Source organism: Melospiza georgiana, chromosome 23, assembly GCF_028018845.1.
Source record: "Melospiza georgiana isolate bMelGeo1 chromosome 23, bMelGeo1.pri, whole genome shotgun sequence".
NCBI lineage: Eukaryota > Metazoa > Chordata > Aves > Passeriformes > Passerellidae > Melospiza > Melospiza georgiana.
The window spans coordinates 191320-205872 of record NC_080452.1 but is presented as its reverse complement, the minus strand read 5'-3'; positions in this window follow the sequence as shown (position 1 = coordinate 205872).

Sequence of the window (14553 nt, the reverse complement as noted above, 5' to 3'; positions counted from 1 at the left end):
GTTCTTCCTAAGGAAAAAGCTGTGAAAGCAGCCATGTTGTGGCACTTTTGCACTCCCTTTTGGATGCCTTTCACAGCTCCAGTGTGCCTGGAGGTCTGGGCTTCCTGATTTTAAAAATCCTAGCACAAGGCCTACCTAACCCCAACCCGACGACGAGAAAGGCAAATCAGCCAGGAATTAGGGATGTCCCCAAGGAAATAGCTGTGGAGGCAGGCATGTTGTGGTACTTTTGTGCTCTTCTTGGGTAGTCCTTCGCAGCTGCTGTGTTCTTGGAACTCAGGGCTTTCAGGTTAAAAGTACAGTAACCCTAGGCCTAACTCAAACCTCAACGCTAGGAATGAAAATCAGCCTATGGTTGGGGATGGTCTCATGGAAATAGCAGTGGAGGCAGCCAAGTTGTGTCACTTTTGCACTCCCGTTGGGATGCCTTGAACAGCTGCAGTGTGCCTGGAGCACAGGGCTTCCTGGTTTTAAAAGTCCTTGGCCCAAGCCTAACAGTAACCCTAGGAAGGTAAATCAGCCGGGTATTAGGCTTCTTCCTAAGGAAAAAGCTGTGAAAGCAGCCATGTTGTGGCACTTTTGCACTCCCTTTTGGATGCCTTTCACAGCTCCAGTGTGCCTGGAGGTCTGGGCTTCCTGATTTTAAAAATCCTAGCACAAGGCCTACCTAACCCCAACCCGACGACGAGAAAGGCAAATCAGCCAGGAATTAGGGATGTCCCCAAGGAAATAGCTGTGGAGGCAGGCATGTTGTGGTACTTTTGTGCTCTTCTTGGGTAGTCCTTCGCAGCTGCTGTGTTCTTGGAACTCAGGGCTTTCAGGTTAAAAGAACACTAACCCTAGGCCTAACTCAAACCTCAACGCTAGGAAGGAAAATCAGCCTATGGTTCGGGACGGTCTCATGGAAATAGCAGAGGAGGCAGCCAAGTTGTGTCACTTTTGCACTCCCGTTGGGATGCCTTGAACAGCTGCAGTGTGCCTGGAGCACAGGGCTTCCTGGTTTTAAAAGTCCTTGGCCCAAGCCTAACAGTAACCCTAGGAAGGTAAATCAGCCGGGTATTAGGGTTCTTCCTAAGGAAAAAGCTGTGAAAGCAGCCATGTTGTGGCACTTTTGCACTCCCTTTGGGATGCCTTTCACAGCTCCAGTGTGCCTGGAGGTCTGGGCTTCCTGATTTTAAAAATCCTAGCACAAGGCCTACCTAACCCCAACCCGACGACGAGAAAGGCAAATCAGCCAGGAATTAGGGATGTCCCCAAGGAAATAGCTGTGGAGGCAGGCATGTTGTGGTACTTTTGTGCTCTTCTTGGGTAGTCCTTCGCAGCTGCTGTGTTCTTGGAACTCAGGGCTTTCAGGTTAAAAGAACACTAACCCTAGGCCTAACTCAAACCTCAACGCTAGGAAGGAAAATCAGCCTATGGTTGGGGATGGTCTCATGGAAATAGCAGAGGAGGCAGCCAAGTTGTGTCACTTTTGCACTCCCGTTGGGATGCCTTGAACAGCTGCAGTGTGCCTGGAGCACAGGGCTTCCTGGTTTTAAAAGTCCTTGGCCCAAGCCTAACAGTAACCCTAGGAAGGTAAATCAGCCGGGTATTAGGGTTCTTCCTAAGGAAAAAGCTGTGAAAGCAGCCATGTTGTGGCACTTTTGCACTCCCTTTGGGATGCCTTTCACAGCTCCAGTGTGCCTGGAGGTCTGGGCTTCCTGATTTTAAAAATCCTAGCACAAGGCCTACCTAACCCCAACCCGACGACGAGAAAGGCAAATCAGCCAGGAATTAGGGATGTCCCCAAGGAAATAGCTGTGGAGGCAGGCATGTTGTGGTACTTTTGTGCTCTTCTTGGGTAGTCCTTCGCAGCTGCTGTATTCTTGGAACTCAGGGCTTTCAGGTTAAAAGAACAGTAACCATAGGCCTAACTCAAAACTCAACGCTAGGAAGGAAAACCAGCCTAAGGTTGGGGATGGTCTCATGGAAATAGCAGTGGAGGCAGCCAAGTTGTGTCACTTTTGCGCTCCCCTTGGGATGCCTTGAACAGCTGCAGTGTGCCTGGAGCACAGGGCTTCCTGGTTTTAAAAGTCCTTTGCCCAAGCCTAACAGTAACCCTAGGAAGGTAAATCAGCCAGGTATTAGGGTCCTTCCTTAGGAAAAAGCTGTGAAAGCAGCCATGTTCTGGCACTTCTGCGCTCCCTTTGGGATGCCTTTGGCAGCTACAGTAAGCCTGGAACTCAGGGCTTCCTGGTTCAAAAAATCCTAGCCCTAGGCTGAACCCTAACCATAAACCTAGGCAGATAAATCAGCCTAGGTATAGTGATGGTGCCAAGGAAGAAGCTGTGAAAGCAGCCATGTTGTGACACTTTTGCACTCCCTTTTGGATGCCTTTCACAGCTCCAGTGTGCCTGGAGTTCTGGGCTTCCTGATTTTAAAAATCCTAGCACAAGGCCTACCTAACCCCAACCCGACGATGAGAAAGGCAAATCAGCCAGGAATTAGGGATGTCCCCAAGGAAATAGCTGTGGAGGCAGGCATGTTGTGGTACTTTTGTGCTCTTCTTGGGTAGTCCTTCGCAGCTGCTGTGTTCTTGGAACTCAGGGCTTTCTGGTTGAAAGAACCCTAACCCTAGGCCTAACTCAAACCTCAACGCTAGAAATGAAAATCAGCCTATGGTTGGGGATGGTCTCATGGAAATAGCAGAGGAGGCAGCCAAGTTGTGTCACTTTTGCACTCCCGTTGGGATGCCTTGAACAGCTGCAGTGTGCCTGGAGCACAGGGCTTCCTGGTTTTAAAAGTCCTTGGCCCAAGCCTAACAGTAACCCTAGGAAGGTAAATCAGCCGGGTATTAGGGTTCTTCCTAAGGAAAAAGCTGTGAAAGCAGCCATGTTGTGGCACTTTTGCACTCCCTTTTGGATGCCTTTCACAGCTCCAGTGTGCCTGGAGGTCTGGGCTTCCTGATTTTAAAAATCCTAGCACAAGGCCTACCTAACCCCAACCCGACGACGAGAAAGGCAAATCAGCCAGGAATTAGGGATGTCCCCAAGGAAATAGCTGTGGAGGCAGGCATGTTGTGGTACTTTTGTGCTCTTCTTGGGTAGTCCTTCGCAGCTGCTGTGTTCTTGGAACTCAGAGCTTTCTGGTTAAAAATCTCTAACCCTAGGCCTAACTCAAACCTCAACGCTAGGAAGGAAAATCAGCCTATGGTTGGGGATGGTCTCATGGAAATAGCAGTGGAGGCAGCCAAGTTGTGTCACTTTTGCACTCCCGTTGGGATGCCTTGAACAGCTGCAGTGTGCCTGGAGCACAGGGCTTCCTGGTTTTAAAAGTCCTTGGCCCAAGCCTAACAGTAACCCTAGGAAGGTAAATCAGCCGGGTATTAGGGTTCTTCCTAAGGAAAAAGCTGTGAAAGCAGCCATGTTGTGGCACTTTTGCACTCCCTTTTGGATGCCTTTCACAGCTCCAGTGTGCCTGGAGGTCTGGGCTTCCTGATTTTAAAAATCCTAGCACAAGGCCTACCTAACCCAAACCCGACGACGAGAAAGGCAAATCAGCCAGGAATTAGGGATGTCCCCAAGGAAATAGCTGTGGAGGCAGGCATGTTGTGGTACTTTTGTGCTCTTCTTGGGTAGTCCTTCGCAGCTGCTGTGTTCTTGGAACTCAGGGCTTTCAGGTTAAAAGAACACTAACCCTCGGCCTAACTCAAACCTCAACGCTAGGAAGGAAAATCAGCCTATGGTTGGGGATGGTCTCATGGAAATAGCAGAGGAGGCAGCCAAGTTGTGTCACTTTTGCACTCCCGTTGGGATGCCTTGAACAGCTGCAGTGTGCCTGGAGCACAGGGCTTCCTGGTTTTAAAAGTCCTTGGCCCAAGCCTAACAGTAACCCTAGGAAGGTAAATCAGCCGGGTATTAGGGTTCTTCCTAAGGAAAAAGCTGTGAAAGCAGCCATGTTGTGGCACTTTTGCACTCCCTTTGGGATGCCTTTCACAGCTCCAGTGTGCCTGGAGGTCTGGGCTTCCTGATTTTAAAAATCCTAGCACAAGGCCTACCTAACCCCAACCCGACGACGAGAAAGGCAAATCAGCCAGGAATTAGGGATGTCCCCAAGGAAATAGCTGTGGAGGCAGGCATGTTGTGGTACTTTTGTGCTCTTCTTGGGTAGTCCTTCGCAGCTGCTGTATTCTTGGAACTCAGGGCTTTCAGGTTAAAAGAACAGTAACCATAGGCCTAACTCAAAACTCAACGCTAGGAAGGAAAACCAGCCTAAGGTTGGGGATGGTCTCATGGAAATAGCAGTGGAGGCAGCCAAGTTGTGTCACTTTTGCGCTCCCCTTGGGATGCCTTGAACAGCTGCAGTGTGCCTGGAGCACAGGGCTTCCTGGTTTTAAAAGTCCTTTGCCCAAGCCTAACAGTAACCCTAGGAAGGTAAATCAGCCAGGTATTAGGGTCCTTCCTTAGGAAAAAGCTGTGAAAGCAGCCATGTTCTGGCACTTCTGCGCTCCCTTTGGGATGCCTTTGGCAGCTACAGTAAGCCTGGAACTCAGGGCTTCCTGGTTCAAAAAATCCTAGCCCTAGGCTGAACCCTAACCATAAACCTAGGCAGATAAATCAGCCTAGGTATAGTGATGGTGCCAAGGAAGAAGCTGTGAAAGCAGCCATGTTGTGACACTTTTGCACTCCCTTTTGGATGCCTTTCACAGCTCCAGTGTGCCTGGAGTTCTGGGCTTCCTGATTTTAAAAATCCTAGCACAAGGCCTACCTAACCCCAACCCGACGATGAGAAAGGCAAATCAGCCAGGAATTAGGGATGTCCCCAAGGAAATAGCTGTGGAGGCAGGCATGTTGTGGTACTTTTGTGCTCTTCTTGGGTAGTCCTTCGCAGCTGCTGTGTTCTTGGAACTCAGGGCTTTCTGGTTGAAAGAACCCTAACCCTAGGCCTAACTCAAACCTCAACGCTAGAAATGAAAATCAGCCTATGGTTGGGGATGGTCTCATGGAAATAGCAGAGGAGGCAGCCAAGTTGTGTCACTTTTGCACTCCCGTTGGGATGCCTTGAACAGCTGCAGTGTGCCTGGAGCACAGGGCTTCCTGGTTTTAAAAGTCCTTGGCCCAAGCCTAACAGTAACCCTAGGAAGGTAAATCAGCCGGGTATTAGGGTTCTTCCTAAGGAAAAAGCTGTGAAAGCAGCCATGTTGTGGCACTTTTGCACTCCCTTTGGGATGCCTTTCACAGCTCCAGTGTGCCTGGAGGTCTGGGCTTCCTGATTTTAAAAATCCTAGCACAAGGCCTACCTAACCCCAACCCGACGACGAGAAAGGCAAATCAGCCAGGAATTAGGGATGTCCCCAAGGAAATAGCTGTGGAGGCAGGCATGTTGTGGTACTTTTGTGCTCTTCTTGGGTAGTCCTTCGCAGCTGCTGTGTTCTTGGAACTCAGAGCTTTCTGGTTAAAAATCTCTAACCCTAGGCCTAACTCAAACCTCAACGCTAGGAAGGAAAATCAGCCTATGGTTGGGGATGGTCTCATGGAAATAGCAGAGGAGGCAGCCAAGTTGTGTCACTTTTGCACTCCCGTTGGGATGCCTTGAACAGCTGCAGTGTGCCTGGAGCACAGGGCTTCCTGGTTTTAAAAGTCCTTGGCCCAAGCCTAACAGTAACCCTAGGAAGGTAAATCAGCCGGGTATTAGGGTTCTTCCTAAGGAAAAAGCTGTGAAAGCAGCCATGTTGTGGCACTTTTGCACTCCCTTTGGGATGCCTTTCACAGCTCCAGTGTGCCTGGAGGTCTGGGCTTCCTGATTTTAAGAATCCTAGCACAAGGCCTACCTAACCCCAACCCGACGACGAGAAAGGCAAATCAGCCAGGAATTAGGGATGTCCCCAAGGAAATAGCTGTGGAGGCAGGCATGTTGTGGTACTTTTGTGCTCTTCTTGGGTAGTCCTTCGCAGCTGCTGTATTCTTGGAACTCAGGGCTTTCAGGTTAAAAGAACAGTAACCATAGGCCTAACTCAAAACTCAACGCTAGGAAGGAAAACCAGCCTAAGGTTGGGGATGGTCTCATGGAAATAGCAGTGGAGGCAGCCAAGTTGTGTCACTTTTGCGCTCCCCTTGGGATGCCTTGAACAGCTGCAGTGTGCCTGGAGCACAGGGCTTCCTGGTTTTAAAAGTCCTTTGCCCAAGCCTAACAGTAACCCTAGGAAGGTAAATCAGCCAGGTATTAGGGTCCTTCCTTAGGAAAAAGCTGTGAAAGCAGCCATGTTCTGGCACTTCTGCGCTCCCTTTGGGATGCCTTTGGCAGCTACAGTAAGCCTGGAACTCAGGGCTTCCTGGTTCAAAATATCCTAGCCCTAGGCTGAACCCTAACCCTAACCCTAGGCAGATAAATCAGCCTAGGTATACTGATGGTGCCAAGGAAGAAGCTGTGAAAGCAGCCATGTTGTGACACTTTTGCACTCCCTTTTGGATGCCTTTCACAGCTCCAGTGTGCCTGGAGGTCTGGGCTTCCTGATTTTAAAAATCCTAGCACAAGGCCTACCTAACCCCAACCCGACGACGAGAAAGGCAAATCAGCCAGGAATTAGGGATGTCCCCAAGGAAATAGCTGTGGAGGCAGGCATGTTGTGGTACTTTTGTGCTCTTCTTGGGTAGTCCTTCGCAGCTGCTGTATTCTTGGAACTCAGGGCTTTCAGGTTAAAAGAACACTAACCCTAGGCCTAACTCAAACCTCAACGCTAGGAAGGAAAATCAGCCTATGGTTCGGGATGGTCTCATGGAAAAAGCAGAGGAGGCAGCCAAGTTGTGTCACTTTTGCACTCCCGTTGGGATGCCTTGAACAGCTGCAGTGTGCCTGGAGCACAGGGCTTCCTGGTTTTAAAAGTCCTTGGCCCAAGCCTAACAGTAACCCTAGGAAGGTAAATCAGCCGGGTATTAGGGTTCTTCCTAAGGAAAAAGCTGTGAAAGCAGCCATGTTGTGGCACTTTTGCACTCCCTTTGGGATGCCTTTCACAGCTCCAGTGTGCCTGGAGGTCTGGGCTTCCTGATTTTAAAAATCCTAGCACAAGGCCTACCTAACCCCAACCCGACGACGAGAAAGGCAAATCAGCCAGGAATTAGGGATGTCCCCAAGGAAATAGCTGTGGAGGCAGGCATGTTGTGGTACTTTTGTGCTCTTCTTGGGTAGTCCTTCGCAGCTGCTGTGTTCTTGGAACTCAGGGCTTTCTGGTTGAAAGAACCCTAACCCTAGGCCTAACTCAAACCTCAACGCTAGGAATGAAAATCAGCCTATGGTTGGGGATGTTCTCATGGAAATAGCAGTGGAGGCAGCCAAGTTGTGTCACTTTTGCACTCCCGTTGGGATGCCTTGAACAGCTGCAGTGTGCCTGGAGCACAGGGCTTCCTGGTTTTAAAAGTCCTTGGCCCAAGCCTAACAGTAACCCTAGGAAGGTAAATCAGCCGGGTATTAGGGTTCTTCCTAAGGAAAAAGCTGTGAAAGCAGCCATGTTGTGGCACTTTTGCACTCCCTTTGGGATGCCTTTCACAGCTCCAGTGTGCCTGGAGGTCTGGGCTTCCTGATTTTAAAAATCCTAGCACAAGGCCTACCTAACCCCAACCCGACGACGAGAAAGGCAAATCAGCCAGGAATTAGGGATGTCCCCAAGGAAATAGCTGTGGAGGCAGGCATGTTGTGGTACTTTTGTGCTCTTCTTGGGTAGTCCTTCGCAGCTGCTGTGTTCTTGGAACTCAGAGCTTTCTGGTTAAAAATCTCTAACCCTAGGCCTAACTCAAACCTCAACGCTAGGAAGGAAAATCAGCCTATGGTTGGGGATGGTCTCATGGAAATAGCAGTGGAGGCAGCCAAGTTGTGTCACTTTTGCACTCCCGTTGGGATGCCTTGAACAGCTGCAGTGTGCCTGGAGCACAGGGCTTCCTGGTTTTAAAAGTCCTTGGCCCAAGCCTAACAGTAACCCTAGGAAGGTAAATCAGCCGGGTATTAGGGTTCTTCCTAAGGAAAAAGCTGTGAAAGCAGCCATGTTGTGGCACTTTTGCACTCCCTTTTGGATGCCTTTCACAGCTCCAGTGTGCCTGGAGGTCTGGGCTTCCTGATTTTAAAAATCCTAGCACAAGGCCTACCTAACCCCAACCCGACGACGAGAAAGGCAAATCAGCCAGGAATTAGGGATGTCCCCAAGGAAATAGCTGTGGAGGCAGGCATGTTGTGGTACTTTTGTGCTCTTCTTGGGTAGTCCTTCGCAGCTGCTGTGTTCTTGGAACTCAGGGCTTTCAGGTTAAAAGAACACTAACCCTAGGCCTAACTCAAACCTCAACGCTAGGAAGGAAAATCAGCCTATGGTTCGGGATGGTCTCATGGAAATAGCAGAGGAGGCAGCCAAGTTGTGTCACTTTTGCACTCCCGTTGGGATGCCTTGAACAGCTGCAGTGTGCCTGGAGCACAGGGCTTCCTGGTTTTAAAAGTCCTTGGCCCAAGCCTAACAGTAACCCTAGGAAGGTAAATCAGCCGGGTATTAGGGTTCTTCCTAAGGAAAAAGCTGTGAAAGCAGCCATGTTGTGGCACTTTTGCACTCCCTTTGGGATGCCTTTCACAGCTCCAGTGTGCCTGGAGGTCTGGGCTTCCTGATTTTAAAAATCCTAGCACAAGGCCTACCTAACCCCAACCCGACGACGAGAAAGGCAAATCAGCCAGGAATTAGGGATGTCCCCAAGGAAATAGCTGTGGAGGCAGGCATGTTGTGGTACTTTTGTGCTCTTCTTGGGTAGTCCTTCGCAGCTGCTGTGTTCTTGGAACTCAGGGCTTTCTGGTTGAAAGAACCCTAACCCTAGGCCTAACTCAAACCTCAACGCTAGGAATGAAAATCAGCCTATGGTTGGGGATGGTCTCATGGAAATAGCAGTGGAGGCAGCCAAGTTGTGTCACTTTTGCACTCCCATTGGGATGCCTTGAACAGCTGCAGTGTGCCTGGAGCACAGGGCTTCCTGGTTTTAAAAGTCCTTGGCCCAAGCCTAACAGTAACCCTAGGAAGGTAAATCAGCCGGGTATTAGGGTTCTTCCTAAGGAAAAAGCTGTGAAAGCAGCCATGTTGTGGCACTTTTGCACTCCCTTTGGGATGCCTTTCACAGCTCCAGTGTGCCTGGAGGTCTGGGCTTCCTGATTTTAAAAATCCTAGCACAAGGCCTACCTAACCCCAACCCGACGACGAGAAAGGCAAATCAGCCAGGAATTAGGGATGTCCCCAAGGAAATAGCTGTGGAGGCAGGCATGTTGTGGTACTTTTGTGCTCTTCTTGGGTAGTCCTTCGCAGCTGCTGTGTTCTTGGAACTCAGAGCTTTCTGGTTAAAAATCTCTAACCCTAGGCCTAACTCAAACCTCAACGCTAGGAAGGAAAATCAGCCTATGGTTGGGGATGGTCTCATGGAAATAGCAGTGGAGGCAGCCAAGTTGTGTCACTTTTGCACTCCCGTTGGGATGCCTTGAACAGCTGCAGTGTGCCTGGAGCACAGGGCTTCCTGGTTTTCAAAGTCCTTGGCCCAAGCCTAACAGTAACCCTAGGAAGGTAAATCAGCCGGGTATTAGGCTTCTTCCTAAGGAAAAAGCTGTGAAAGCAGCCATGTTGTGGCACTTTTGCACTCCCTTTTGGATGCCTTTCACAGCTCCAGTGTGCCTGGAGGTCTGGGCTTCCTGATTTTAAAAATCCTAGCACAAGGCCTACCTAACCCCAACCCGACGACGAGAAAGGCAAATCAGCCAGGAATTAGGGATGTCCCCAAGGAAATAGCTGTGGAGGCAGGCATGTTGTGGTACTTTTGTGCTCTTCTTGGGTAGTCCTTCGCAGCTGCTGTGTTCTTGGAACTCAGGGCTTTCAGGTTAAAAGAACACTAACCCTAGGCCTAACTCAAACCTCAACGCTAGGAAGGAAAATCAGCCTATGGTTCGGGATGGTCTCATGGAAATAGCAGAGGAGGCAGCCAAGTTGTGTCACTTTTGCACTCCCGTTGGGATGCCTTGAACAGCTGCAGTGTGCCTGGAGCACAGGGCTTCCTGGTTTTAAAAGTCCTTGGCCCAAGCCTAACAGTAACCCTAGGAAGGTAAATCAGCCGGGTATTAGGGTTCTTCCTAAGGAAAAAGCTGTGAAAGCAGCCATGTTGTGGCACTTTTGCACTCCCTTTGGGATGCCTTTCACAGCTCCAGTGTGCCTGGAGGTCTGGGCTTCCTGATTTTAAAAATCCTAGCACAAGGCCTACCTAACCCCAACCCGACGACGAGAAAGGCAAATCAGCCAGGAATTAGGGATGTCCCCAAGGAAATAGCTGTGGAGGCAGGCATGTTGTGGTACTTTTGTGCTCTTCTTGGGTAGTCCTTCGCAGCTGCTGTGTTCTTGGAACTCAGGGCTTTCAGGTTAAAAGAACAGTAACCATAGGCCTAACTCAAAACTCAACGCTAGGAAGGAAAACCAGCCTAAGGTTGGGGATGGTCTCATGGAAATAGCAGTGGAGGCAGCCAAGTTGTGTCACTTTTGCGCTCCCCTTGGGATGCCTTGAACAGCTGCAGTGTGCCTGGAGCACAGGGCTTCCTGGTTTTAAAAGTCCTTTGCCCAAGCCTAACAGTAACCCTAGGAAGGTAAATCAGCTGGGTGTTAGGGTCCTTCCTTAGGAAAAAGCTGTGAAAGCAGCCATGTTCTGGCACTTCTGCGCTCCCTTTGGGATGCCTTTGGCAGCTACAGTAAGCCTGGAACTCAGGGCTTCCTGGTTCAAAAAATCCTAGCCCTAGGCTGAACCCTAACCATAAACCTAGGCAGATAAATCAGCCTAGGTATAGTGATGGTGCCAAGGAAGAAGCTGTGAAAGCAGCCATGTTGTGACACTTTTGCACTCCCTTTTGGATGCCTTTCACAGCTCCAGTGTGCCTGGAGTTCTGGGCTTCCTGATTTTAAAAATCCTAGCACAAGGCCTACCTAACCCCAACCTGACGACGAGAAAGGCAAATCAGCCAGGAATTAGGGATGTCCCCAAGGAAATAGCTGTGGAGGCAGGCATGTTGTGGTACTTTTGTGCTCTTCTTGGGTAGTCCTTCGCAGCTGCTGTGTTCTTGGAACTCAGGGCTTTCTGGTTGAAAGAACCCTAACCCTAGGCCTAACTCAAACCTCAACGCTAGGAATGAAAATCAGCCTATGGTTGGGGATGGTCTCATGGAAATAGCAGTGGAGGCAGCCAAGTTGTGTCACTTTTGCACTCCCGTTGGGATGCCTTGAACAGCTGCAGTGTGCCTGGAGCACAGGGCTTCCTGGTTTTAAAAGTCCTTGGCCCAAGCCTAACAGTAACCCTAGGAAGGTAAATCAGCCGGGTATTAGGGTTCTTCCTAAGGAAAAAGCTGTGAAAGCTGCCATGTTGTGGCACTTCTGCGCTCCCTTTGGGATGCCTTTGGCAGCTACAGTAAGCCTGGAACTCAGGGCTTCCTGGTTCAAAAAATCCTAGCCCTAGGCTGAACCCTAACCCTAACCCTAGGCAGATAAATCAGCCTAGGTATAGGGATGGTGCCAAGGAAAAAGCTGTGAAAGCAGCCATGTTGTGGCACTTTTGCACTCCCTTTTGGATGTCTTTCACAGCTCCAGTGTGCCTGGAGGTCTGGGCTTCCTGATTTTAAAGTCCTAGGCCTAAGCCTAATAGAAACCCTAGGAAGGTAAATCAGCCGGGTATGAGGGTTCCTCCTACGGAAAAAGCTGTGTAAGTAGCCATGTTGTGGCATTTCTGAGCTCACTTTGGGATGCCTTTGGCAGCTGCAGTAAGCCTGGAACTCAGGGCTTCCTGGTTCAAAAAATCCTAGCCCTAGGCTGAACCCTAACCCTAACCCTAGGCAGATAAATCAGCCTAGGTATAGGGATGGTGCCAAGGAAAAAGCTGTGAAAGCAGCCATGTTGTGGCACTTTTGCACTCCCTTTTGGATGCCTTTCACAGCTCCAGTGTGCCTGGAGGTCTGGGCTTCCTGATTTTAAAAATCCTAGCACAAGGCCTACCTAACCCCAACCCGACGACGAGAAAGGCAAATCAGCCAGGAATTAGGGATGTCCCCAAGGAAATAGCTGTGGAGGCAGGCATGTGGTGGTACTTTTGTGCTCTTCTTGGGTAGTCCTTCGCAGCTGCTGTGTTCTTGGAACTCAGGGCTTTCAGGTTAAAAGAACAGTAACCATAGGCCTAACTCAAAACGCAATGCTAGGAAGGAAAACCAGCCTAAGGTTGGGGATGGTCTCATGGAAATAGCAGTGGAGGCATCCAAGTTGTGTCACTTTTGCACTCCCGTTGGGATGCCTTGAACAGCTGCAGTGTGCCTGGAGCACAGGGCTTCCTGGTTTTAAAAGTCCTTGGCCCAAGCCTAACAGTAACCCTAGGAAGGTAAATCAGCCGGGTATTAGGCTTCTTCCTTAGGAAAAAGCTGTGAAAGCAGCCATGTTGTGGCACTTTTGCACTCCCTTTTGGATGCCTTTCACAGCTCCAGTGTGCCTGGAGGTCTGGGCTTCCTGATTTTAAAAATCCAAGCACAAGGCCTACCTAACCCCAACCTGACGACGAGAAAGGCAAATCAGCCAGGAATTAGGGATGTCCCCAAGGAAATAGCTGTGGAGGCAGGCATGTTGTGGTACTTTTGTGCTCTTCTTGGGTAGTCCTTCGCAGCTGCTGTGTTCTTGGGACTCAGAGCTTTCTGGTTGAAAGAACCCTAACCCTAGGCCTAACTCAAACCTCAACGCTAGGAATGAAAATCAGCCTATGGTTGGGGATGGTCTCATGGAAATAGCAGTGGAGGCAGCCAAGTTGTGTCACTTTTGCACTCCCGTTGGGATGCCTTGAACAGCTGCAGTGTGCCTGGAGCACAGGGCTTCCTGGTTTTAAAAGTCCTTGGCCCAAGCCTAACAGTAACCCTAGGAAGGTAAATCAGCCGGGTATTAGGGTTCTTCCTAAGGAAAAAGCTGTGAAAGCAGCCATGTTGTGGCACTTTTGCACTCCCTTTTGGATGCCTTTCACAGCTCCAGTGTGCCTTGAGGTCTGGGCTTCCTGATTTTAAAAATCCTAGCACAAGGCCTACCTAACCCCAACCCGACGACGAGAAAGGCAAATCAGCCAGGAATTAGGGATGTCCCCAAGGAAATAGCTGTGGAGGCAGGCATGTTGTGGTACTTTTGTGCTCTTCTTGGGTAGTCCTTCGCAGCTGCTGTGTTCTTGGAACTCAGGGCTTTCAGGTTAAAAGAACACTAACCCTAGGCCTAACTCAAACCTCAACGCTAGGAAGGAAAATCAGCCTATGGTTGGGGCTGGTCTCATGGAAAAAGCAGAGGAGGCAGCCAAGTTGTGTCACTTTTGCACTCCCGTTGGGATGCCTTGAACAGCTGCAGTGTGCCTGGAGCACAGGGCTTCCTGGTTTTAAAAGTCCTTGGCCCAAGCCTAACAGTAACCCTAGGAAGGTAAATCAGCCGGGTATTAGGGTTCTTCCTAAGGAAAAAGCTGTGAAAGCAGCCATGTTGTGGCACTTTTGCACTCCCTTTTGGATGCCTTTCACAGCTCCAGTGTGCCTGGAGGTCTGGGCTTCCTGATTTTAAAAATCCTAGCACAAGGCCTACCTAACCCCAACCCGACGACGAGAAAGGCAAATCAGCCAGGAATTAGGGATGTCCCCAAGGAAATAGCTGTGGAGGCAGGCATGTTGTGGTACTTTTGTGCTCTTCTTGGGTAGTCCTTCGCAGCTGCTGTGTTCTTGGAACTCAGGGCTTTCAGGTTAAAAGAACACTAACCCTAGGCCTAACTCAAACCTCAACGCTAGGAAGGAAAATCAGCCTATGGTTGGGGATGGTCTCATGGAAAAAGCAGAGGAGGCAGCCAAGTTGTGTCACTTTTGCACTCCCGTTGGGATGCCTTGAACAGCTGCAGTGTGCCTGGAGCACAGGGCTTCCTGGTTTTAAAAGTCCTTGGCCCAAGCCTAACAGTAACCCTAGGAAGGTAAATCAGCCGGGTATTAGGGTTCTTCCTAAGGAAAAAGCTGTGAAAGCAGCCATGTTGTGGCACTTTTGCACTCCCTTTGGGATGCCTTTCACAGCTCCAGTGTGCCTGGAGGTCTGGGCTTCCTGATTTTAAAAATCCTAGCACAAGGCCTACCTAACCCCAACCCGACGACGAGAAAGGCAAATCAGCCAGGAATTAGGGATGTCCCCAAGGAAATAGCTGTGGAGGCAGGCATGTTGTGGTACTTTTGTGCTCTTCTTGGGTAGTCCTTCGCAGGTGCTGTATTCTTGGAACTCAGGGCTTTCAGGTTAAAAGAACAGTAACCATAGGCCTAACTCAAAACTCAACGCTAGGAAGGAAAACCAGCCTATGGTTGGGGATGGTCTCATGGAAATAGCAGTGGAGGCAGCCAAGTTGTGTCACTTTTGCGCTCCCCTTGGGATGCCTTGAACAGCTGCAGTGTGCCTGGAGCACAGGGCTTCCTGGTTTTAAAAGTCCTTTGCCCAAGCCTAACAGTAACCCTAGGAAGGTAAATCAGCCAGGTATTAGGGTCCTTCCTTAGGAAAAA